Source organism: Alosa pseudoharengus, unplaced genomic scaffold (genome assembly GCF_046254945.1).
Source record: "Alosa pseudoharengus isolate Yale_2024_CS ecotype anadromous, Long Island Sound unplaced genomic scaffold, YU_APseudo_1.1 YU_APseudo_1.1_scf_383, whole genome shotgun sequence".
NCBI classification, from domain to species: domain Eukaryota; kingdom Metazoa; phylum Chordata; class Actinopteri; order Clupeiformes; family Clupeidae; genus Alosa; species Alosa pseudoharengus.
The window spans coordinates 1-10,000 of record NW_027468763.1 but is presented as its reverse complement, the minus strand read 5'-3'; the positions used below and the strand labels follow the sequence as shown (position 1 = coordinate 10,000).

The following is a 10,000-nucleotide window of genomic DNA, read 5'->3' as shown; positions in this document are numbered from 1 at the left end:
AGGAACAGCCACAAGAGCCTCAAGCCTTTTGAATCGCAATCCACATTTCAACAATGGCTACTACTGATCCAAATGTGTCAAGTGCTAGAGTGAATCTCCTTAATCAACATTTGACAACTGACCCAGAGATCCTCAGAGTCCTGTCCTTCTATTTCTTCATCCCTCTCCTTCTTTCACTGCTGACAGTATGGCAATCCATCTTTTACAGCTGCAGCCTCTGATCTGGGAACAGTCACAGGAGTGATACCTGACCCTCCGTCCCACTCCCTCATCCTCTCCTGTCATCCTCTCTCCTCTCCTCTTCTCTCCGCTCATCCTCGCTCCTCTCCTCTCATCCTCTCTCCCCTCCTCTCCTCTCATCCGCTCATCCTCTCTCCTCTCCTCTCATCCTCTCTCCTCTCCTCCTCTCTCCTCTCCTCTTCTCTCCGCTCATCTCCTCTCCACTCATCCTCTCCTCTCCTCTCATCCTCTCCTCTTCTCTCCTCTCATCCTCTTGTCTCTCTTCTCCTCTCCTTTCTCGTCTCTCCCTGTCCCCTGCTACTGGCATGGACACAGTATGTCAAAGTGATTGAGCTCCTCTTCCAGGGCCGGTGGAAATTACAGATGTCCCGGGGGGGGGGGGGGGGGGGGTGAAATGGCATCAGGTTAAAAGGGGCAGAGGAGGGTGGCACTGACCCACCCCCACACACGCTTACACAGACACTCACAGGCACACACACACACACACACACACACTCACCTGCTGGGAAGGGGAATGGCGGGGCGGAGCGGGCATCGTAGCCTCCTCCGGAGCGGCTGCTGGAGGTAGAAGAGGAAGGCAGTCGCTTAGAGGGGGGACATGTTTTGCAGACACACTGTCACATACAGGCGCGCTCACACACATACCACACACACACACACACACCACACAAACACACACACCTATACCCACATTTTTCTTTTCACATACTCAGCACTGCATTCAGTACATTACATTTGCTGCATACCAACATACTGACTTCAACCTCCATATAACCTATTATCCATATAATATATTGATCTTTTATGTAAATTGCTTAATACATTTGAGTTTATGTCAAAAGTGCCTGTGTTGTCCTCTCACGCACCCTCACAGTCACGCAAAAAAAAACAAAAAAAACACGAGAAACATGGATTCAAATTCATCACCTCCAAATGTGCCAAGAGTTTAGTTGTAGCGTCACACTCCTAGGGGACATAGCCGCAGTGACACATAACATGGCATCCTGCCAGCCTCTGTGTGTGTGTGTGTGTGTGTGTGTGTGTGTGTGTGTGTGTGTGTGTGTGTGTGTGTGTGTGTACATAACACAAAACACACTCCGCCTGACAAACAAGGACCTTTCCCTTATCAAGCCAGCGCCGGCGCAGGTTATATAACCGCACTCCAAAAATACAAAGACAAAAGGAACAAGGCCTGCCTATTATCCTCCATGGAGACCAGCCCAGTCTACCTGCAGGAGCCAACACACACTGAGCCTATTAAAAATCCCCAGCGATAAAGAGGCAGGATAAACCTGACAGAATGAAAGGGAAGGGGAAAAGGAAAAAAAAAAGAAACATTGAAAAAGACAAAGAGGAAGAAGGAGAGAAAAAAAAATTCAAATTAAGTTTGGAGATGGAAGTGGGTCTGCTCGCTACGTGATCAAAGAGCTTTCTTCCAACTTTAAGACTGCGTGGCGATTCCCCCACTCGTTTGATGTGACTGGCCCGTTGTCAAGGCGCAGCGTGCGCCTGCTAACCTGGCAGCCATGTACGAGTGTGTGTAAGTGGGTGTGCATGCATTTGCGTGCATTTATTCAGTGTGTGTGAGTGTGTGTGTGTCTGTGTGTGTGTGTGTGTGTGTGTGTGTGTGTGTGTGTGTAGAGGAGGTATCCATTACTGATATTGGCGAAGGGGAGTCCAGCCATCCGTGGGCCTGGCGCCCCGCCTCACTTCCGATTGAAGGCTTCCCGTCGGGGTGAGGGGTCGATGGGAAGTGCGGTCCAAAAGGCCTCCTTTCCCACAGGTGCTGCTCCAAACACGCGTGTCTATAAATACCCCCTGGCAGAGACCACCAGACCGTATGTCTCTCTCTCTCTCCATCTCTGCTCATCCCTCTCTTTCTTTCAACACCAGCCAGCTCCTACATCTGTCTATTGCTCACATCTATCCATCCCCTTTGCTAACTCCTCGTCTCTCTCTCTTTTCACTCTCTATCCCTCTCTTTTCTCCTCCGTCTCTTCTCTGGGCTGTATGGTAAACGAGTGCAGAGGCGAAGCGTATGGCTCTGTTTGTGAATATGAAAGCTGAGTTGGCACCAGCGTTGTGCTCTGCCCGCGCCTTGCTCCATCTCGCTCTCTCTCTCTCACCCCTGAGGGCTGAACCTTAATTAGCGCCCGCTTCGTGGAGACGGCTAATTACCAGCGCTAATAACTCAACCCCTAACGACACCCCCCTCGACGTTCACCCAGCCAGCTGGCCCATCTCTAATCACCATTAAAACATAATCAGGACTTCATCAGAATGGCAGAAATTCGTCAATAAAATGCATGTTAATAATGTACCACGCTGATTGATAGACTTGGTGATAATACTCTCAGATGCAGGTCCAGAGGCTTATTTTCCCCTATTAAGTTCAAAGGTCATGACCCTTGTGGTGGGTAGGGTGGGGCAGGTGGGTCAAGAGGTAGGGATTAAGGTGAAAATGTTTTCTATGGAGCCTCTGAGTCACAGGGGGCCAATGGCCAAGTAAGTGATGTTTGGTACAGGTGTGCCTCAGGGCACTCCCTCAGGTTCCCTCGTAAATCATTCAGCTTTTAAGCAAAGGCTTGTTGGAGTGTGTGTGTGTGTGTGTGTGTGTGTGTGTGTGTGTGTGTGTGTGTATGTGTGCGTCTGTGTTTCGCTGTGTTCAAGCTTGTGTGTAGGGGAATGTGTGAAAGTGTGTGTGTGTGTGTGTGTGTGTGTGTGTGTGTGTGTGTGTGTGTGTGTGTGTGTGTGTGTGTGTGTGTGTGTGTGTGTGTGTGTGTCTGTGTTTTCATATGTGGGCAGTAAGGAAACAATTCATAAATTATACAGTCAACGGCTGGCAGGACTTTGAGAAACGGAAAACTCCTAAAAGGATGTTTGGACTTGGCAGTGGGTCTCGCCTGTGAGAGGAACCATTCTTTTACCCAAACGGGAGGAAGTGAGACTCCATAACAGAGTGGGAGAAGTGAGAAAGGTGAGAGCAGGCAGATAGGGAGGAGGCAGAACACAGAAACTACACTACACAAAAGAGTTGCCCAGGTAGAGTGGAGAGGAAAGAATAAAATGATAAAAACAAGGACGATAAAAATCAAAATCTCAAAACATTTCAGCAGCCAAGACCTTGGGCTGACAAAACAACAGGCCAAGGACAAAAGATAAACAAATAACAACTAGAAACCATACCCATAAAAGGTGGGAGAAGCAACTGCAATAAAAATCCTTGTGCATTTGGTGGCTAATTGAAGCCCATATAAGCGCATGCAGAGTCAGAGCCAGCGGCCACCTTTGGCTATCACTGAGGGGCTGAGGAGGTAAATCCAGCAGCAGCTGTGTCCAGACGTCTGTTGAGGGGGCCTTGGGGGGGCTGGTGACTGGCCTGTTTTCTTAGGGAGGACCGGAGACGAAGGGAGGGTAGGGATGAGGACTAGATGATGTTATTTTTGGGAGGAAGGGAGAGGGAGCAGTAGAAAGAGAGGGATGGATGAGGCCTGATAAACAAGGGGCGGCAGTCACAAACAGGGGAACTAGGGCTTGATTCATCCCGGCCATATTTGGCCACCATTACTGATGAGGAGGTGGAGGGGTGGGGTGGACAGGGGGAGGTCATGGCCGCTATTTTGGAAATGCCATTTTGGTTCTAGTGGAGATAAGCTGTGGCGTCAGCAAGCACATATACCACACACACACCCACACACACACACATAGGTACACACACACACACACACACATCATCATCATCATTCCTACAAATGCATCCATGTACGCACACACAAACATACTCCTGCCACTTGCATGCTCTTACAAACACACATACACACACACACACACACACACACACACACACACAAATACATCACTAAGCATTCCCGTCAGTGAGACTACCAGACTCTCCAGATCTCCCCCCAAAATGCGGCCAGATAAATGCTTTTCAGAGGCATGATAAAGGGGGTGGCTTCAGAGGTCCTGGACTGTCCTGATGAGAGATAGCAGACGAGTCTACAGCTCAGATCCTCCACACCACTCCTCTGACCAGAAGGACATATGCTGAGCTTTACCAGGACACTAGCTACTCCTCTGCGTTTCACCCCACCCCCCCCCCCTCCTTACCACCTCTTGTAAACACTCTGCGATGCTGCAACGTTTACATCGCCATTTCTTTTTCACTTCTGCTCATCTTTTTCGTCTCTCCCTTTTCAATGTCAGTGGTCATGTCTAATATCAGCCTTCACACACTACTATTTTCTCAACACAGACTTAGGTCATCTGTCTGCCCCAATGGGTGTGAGCGTCTTGCTTACTCTCTCTCTCTCTGCTCCACTGTTTGTCCATCTGTCCATACGTCCTCCTGTCTGTCTACGTCTTCTCACCTGGGCTGTATGTCTGTTGAAGTCTTTCTGTGTCTTGCTGCACATTGTCTGCCTATGTCTGTCTGTCTGTCTGCCCACCTGTCTACCTGTGTGTCTTTCCCTCTGTTCACCTACCGACCTGTCTGTCTGTGTCTGTCCCCTCCCTGTCTGTCTATCTGTTTGTTTGTGTCTGTCTCTCTGTCTGTCTTGCCTGTATGAGCTTCTGCTGATGGGGGAGTGGCTGCGCTCTCTGTCTCTGTCACTGCGCTCTTCCCTGCTGTGCCTGCCACTGGATCTCCTGCTTCTGTAGCGCAGCAGTCTGCACACACACACATACATGTACACACACACACACACACACACACACACACAGATGCACATGCACACGAGCACACACACACACACACACACAGTCATCACTATGCTGTTCTTCTATTACTTGTACATATCTACAGTAATTTTGGGGATACACTGACTGCACACATAAAAACACCTGTAATGTACCCTGCTATCTTACATTACATGTCAATACAACCTGTTAAAACTCATGAAACTTCATCAACAATGAAATTCACATAGCAGCACACAAATAGTACTGTGGATACACACACACACTCAGGTACTCCGGCACACAGACACACACACACACACACAGAAGTTGCAGGAAGGATTCGCCTCACCTGTCCAGTGACGTGATCAGAGAGGGAGGGGGAGCACCTGGAGGGGGAGGGAAACCTGCAGTGGGGAGACAGGGTGAATTATTACTGCAGCCAATAGTGCTGACACACACACACACACACACACACACACACACACACACACACACACACACACACACACACACTAAAGACACACACACACACGCATGCACTCACACACATACACATGCCCAGCACGACACACACACACACTCACACACGTAGGATATTCTGCAAGTTCATGAGATTCATTTCTAGTAATGGTGTTGATGAGGAGAAGAGCGGGTTCTTACCAGGTGGAGGAACACTGATCGGAAGCCCTAAGGCAAAGGAAGTAGGTATTATTCCAAATCCATATCAGCCAGAACACACACGCACATGCACACGTATACACACACACACACACACACACACACGTAAGTACACACACGTGCACGCACATGCACACACACACACATGAAGTTACCCTTCATGATGTATTAACACATAATGTATCCCCTTTCTGCACCTAAAAGCACTGGCTGGAAGCAGATTAGTCGCAAGCCTGTACTGTATTATATTTACACACACACACACACACACACACACACACACACACAGGCTCTCTGTCTGTTTCTAGTATAAGTATAAGTATATATACTCTTTTGATCCCGTGAGGGAAATTTGGTCTCTGCATTTATCCCAATCCGTGAATTAGTGAAACACACACAGCACACAGTGAACACACAGTGAGGTGAAGCACACACTAATCCCGGCGCAGTGAGCTGCCTGCAACAACAGCGACGCTCGGGGAGCAGTGAGTGGTTAGGTGCCTTGCTCAAGGGCACTTCAGCCGTGCCTACTGGTCGGGGTTCGAACCGGCAACCCTCCGGTTACAAGTCCGAAGCGCTAACCAGTAGGCCACGGCTGCCCCTTATTTTGTGCAGCTCGGCCGAAGCAGAGCTTCCAAAAATACCGTAAACTCGGGGCTGTTCCCCTCCACGGAAATCTTTAGTAAAAGGCGAAAGATTTGTACGAGATGAAGAGAAACCCGAGCGATGTTTCTTACATACTCTCAAAGCATTCAGCACAGAGACATACATGCTTTTAAAAAAACTGCAATATTTCCCCTCGCTCCCCGTTTCTTCAAATGCTTGGCCTATACTTATACACAGTCCTGACCGAGGCTGAGCAACGCCCCAGTGGCCTGCAACTCCTGCTGACCCCTGGCGCAGTGATGTTTCGAGGCAGCGTGTGTAGGCACCAGACAAATGGCCCTTTAAATTGCACACACTCGCACAAATGCTCCTCTGGCGCACACGTCCTATAGCTCCATTGAAGAACACACACACACACACACACACACACACACACACACACACACACACACACACACACACACACACACACACACACACACACACACACACACACACATCTGGACGCCAGCCCTCTTTGTTTTTCCACAGAGCCCCCTGATGGGAGGTTCGCCCAGCGCAGAGTTTTCAACAACACCAGCAAGCTCAAAAAGCCAAAAGCTAAAAGCCAGGAAAAAAACATATACACACACACACGAAAAATAAGGTTTGTCAAGAAATAAATAGTGTGTTTATGCGCGTGTGTCTTCCTATCCTTTAAAGGCACACATTCTCTCTCTCCCACTCTCTCTCTCTCTATCTCTAACATACAAAAAACTCTCTCTCTATCTCTAAAATACAAAAAACTCTCTCTCTCTCTAACATACAAAATACACACTCTCTCTCTCCCTCTCTAACATACAAAATACACACACTCTCTCTCTCTCTCCCTCTCTAACATACAAAATACACACTCTCTCTCTCCCTCCCTCTGTGGGCAATGCTAGTGGGGAGGAAATGTCGTCTCCATTTCAAATCCCTCCCTCCCTTTCCACATGGGGGGCCTCTTTTGTGTGTGTGTGTGTGTGTGTGTGTGTGTGTGTGTGTGTATCAGCTCTTTGATACCAGAGACACCTGGGTTCATGGGACACTCTCACAGTGTGATCAGTGTGATTCTAACATCTACAAACATGCACACACACACACACACACACACACACACACACACACACACAATCACATGCACACACAACAAGTCACATTTACACACACACACACACACATATACATTAAACAAGCAGGCCAACTGTTGTGCACTGGAGCATCTGTTGGTGTGGTGCATGCAGCATCTGGCCTGAGCTGATTCAGGCTGCTTGGGGGGTTTTGTGCCCTGAGGCCTGCACCGTCAGAGGGGAGACGCTACGCGACAGGAGCCTCTCTCTTCTCCTCAGGCTGTGGTTTTACCAGTGCACTCACACTCAGGGCTCCAGGTGTGAAGCACACACACACACACATACACACACACACACACACACACACACACACACACACACACACACACACACACAAACTCACTCACACACACACACAAACAGACTCACACACACACAAACACACTCACACACACAAAAACACACAAACACACTCTCACACACTTACACACACACAAAAACACACAAACACACTCTCTTACACACACACTCACACAAATACACACACACGCGTGCACACACACACACACACACACACACACACACGCAAACATCCCCACACCCACACACAAAACATACATGTGCACCCAACAAACACAATAGACAAGACAAAGACACAAACAACATAAGCCCCCCCATAAACATGCAGACCATCCCCATGTATAAAACATGCAGGTGTTTTACACATGTGCCAACCCCCTATACAGCAATAACATACAGCCAAACACCCCATCACTGAACAGCTTTCCAACACACACAGACACAGACACACACACACACACACACACCTCGATTACGATACCCATAAAAGAGCAGATCAATTAAATCACAGTACATGTAATCAATACGGTTTTAACACTGATTAAACGGCTGCAGTGTGGCTGGTTCCTCTGTCCTTCCCTTCCTCCCTGTCTCTCTCTCTCTTCTTTTTTACCTCCTCTCTCCCTCACTTCCAGTATTTCTTTTCCTCCACCCATTCCCTCCCCCATCCTCTCTTTCTCTCTCCCATCCTCTCTCTCTCTCTCTCTCTCTGGGCATGCAGCTTAGGGAAATGAGTCCTAGATTTACAGTTGCCTGCCTGCTAACAATCCTCCTCTGTCCTGTCACACCAGTGCACTTCTTAATCAGTTAACGGGTGCCGGCGCGCCAACTCCTCACAAGAGAACTCCACGCAGGAGCAATATACCGAATCTTTTGACTTTGCCCCAAAAATTATAAAATTCCCTGACTTTCCATGTCTGGAATAGACTTTCCAAAATGCCATGATATTCCAGAAATTCCATGACCCGTGGGAACCCTGGATGTGTTATGCAATGATGGGGATGGGTTTCCTTTCACTAGACTCTCACCTGCACTGCTTGAGTGTGGGCATACTAGCCCCTTGCTAGTGCTTGGGGAATGTGACAGGATTGATTTACATAGTTACTGGGAAGGTGGTGTATAAAAACCTGGTCAAGGTGGCTAATACACGAATCCGGCGAAACTACCGGAAGTAAGCGGGCGCCATTACTGAGCTGTTGCTGGGTAGCATTGCGCCAGAGCCTCCTATTGGATTCGTTGCGTCCACTGGGATAACAGCCCGCGATTTACGACTGTCTCACTACTTCTTTTATAATGTCGAGTGGGAAAACATGTTCCGTTTTCAATTGTTCCAATAGCAGCAATAAAATTACCAGTTGGAACAAAAAAAAAAAAAGTGAGATACACAAAATACCCCAGGTCGACTGCCCCTGTTTGGTAGCCTAACGTTACCATACGGTTTGCACAGATAGCAGTTAGCTGTACCTTACCCTTTCCTTTTGAAATGTGAAAATTAGATAAACAATGGTCACAAATGAAAAACATGAATTTGTTTATTTGATATCCATTCATTTATTTATTGTTGCCAAATGGACAGATATTTTTATAGTTTCCTCGTTAGCTAGCCTAGCTAGCATAGTTATTGCTAACGTTAGCTAGCTACAGTTTGCTTACATACCATATTGGATTGGTTGTGTCCACTGGGATAACAGCCCGCGATTTACGACTGTCTCACTACTTCTTTCATAATGTCGAGTAGGAAAACATGCCAAATGGACAGATATTTGTATAGTTTCCTCGTTAGCTAGCATAGTCATTGCTAACGTTAGCTAGCTACAGTAGTTAAGTAGATATAATATCAACCTAGTCCCAATTATGTCTTTATTTCCTCGTCCTCTACTCTAAGCTATTTTCATAAATAATCTGTAAGATCGCTTGTACCTTCATCTGTGACCGGAGGCCACTGTCTAACATCATCAACCCAACAAGCCATACTGCCTGGGTGCAGCTGTCATTGAGGGTGCTTTATCACAGAGATTTGTTTACATACCAGTAACAGCTCAGTAATGGCGTCGCCACAAGATGGCAGCCTCCACAGAACTCTCGTCGGATTCGTGTATAAGGCTACTCTGAAAGGTAGAATGGATACGGTGTGGAGAGACAAGTTGGGCATTGATAGTGTCTGACCTAAATCCAGCTATAAACGACATCTGTCCATTTTGTACGGAAAGGGAGACACTTTTTCATTGTTTTATGGAGTGTGATAGCAGACAGAATTAAGACAGCTTAAGTCTTTTGCTTTTTTCTTTGGGAATAGTGTTCACAAGACAAGGTTTTATACTGGGGTTTTATAATCAGAAGCACAG

General features: G+C 47.6%; 1 long non-coding RNA gene and 1 other non-coding gene across 2 annotated transcripts in view; both read right to left on the bottom strand.

Moving 5' to 3' along the window:
• Positions 1-5,654, bottom strand: part of LOC143101552 (uncharacterized) — a 9,669-nt gene extending 4,015 nt beyond the window's left edge. Inside the window, exons 1-3 of the long non-coding RNA XR_012982422.1 lie at positions 5,581-5,654; positions 5,270-5,324; positions 740-798 (exon numbers count right to left, since the gene is read on the bottom strand). This is a non-coding gene — a long non-coding RNA (uncharacterized LOC143101552). The remainder of the gene's footprint in view (positions 1-739; positions 799-5,269; positions 5,325-5,580) is intronic.
• Positions 5,655-6,211: 557 nt separating this feature from the next.
• LOC143101553 (U5 spliceosomal RNA) lies at positions 6,212-6,325 on the bottom strand. The gene has a single exon (XR_012982423.1). It is a non-coding gene; the product is annotated as a U5 spliceosomal RNA (small nuclear RNA).
• Positions 6,326-10,000: the final 3,675 nt, after the last annotated feature.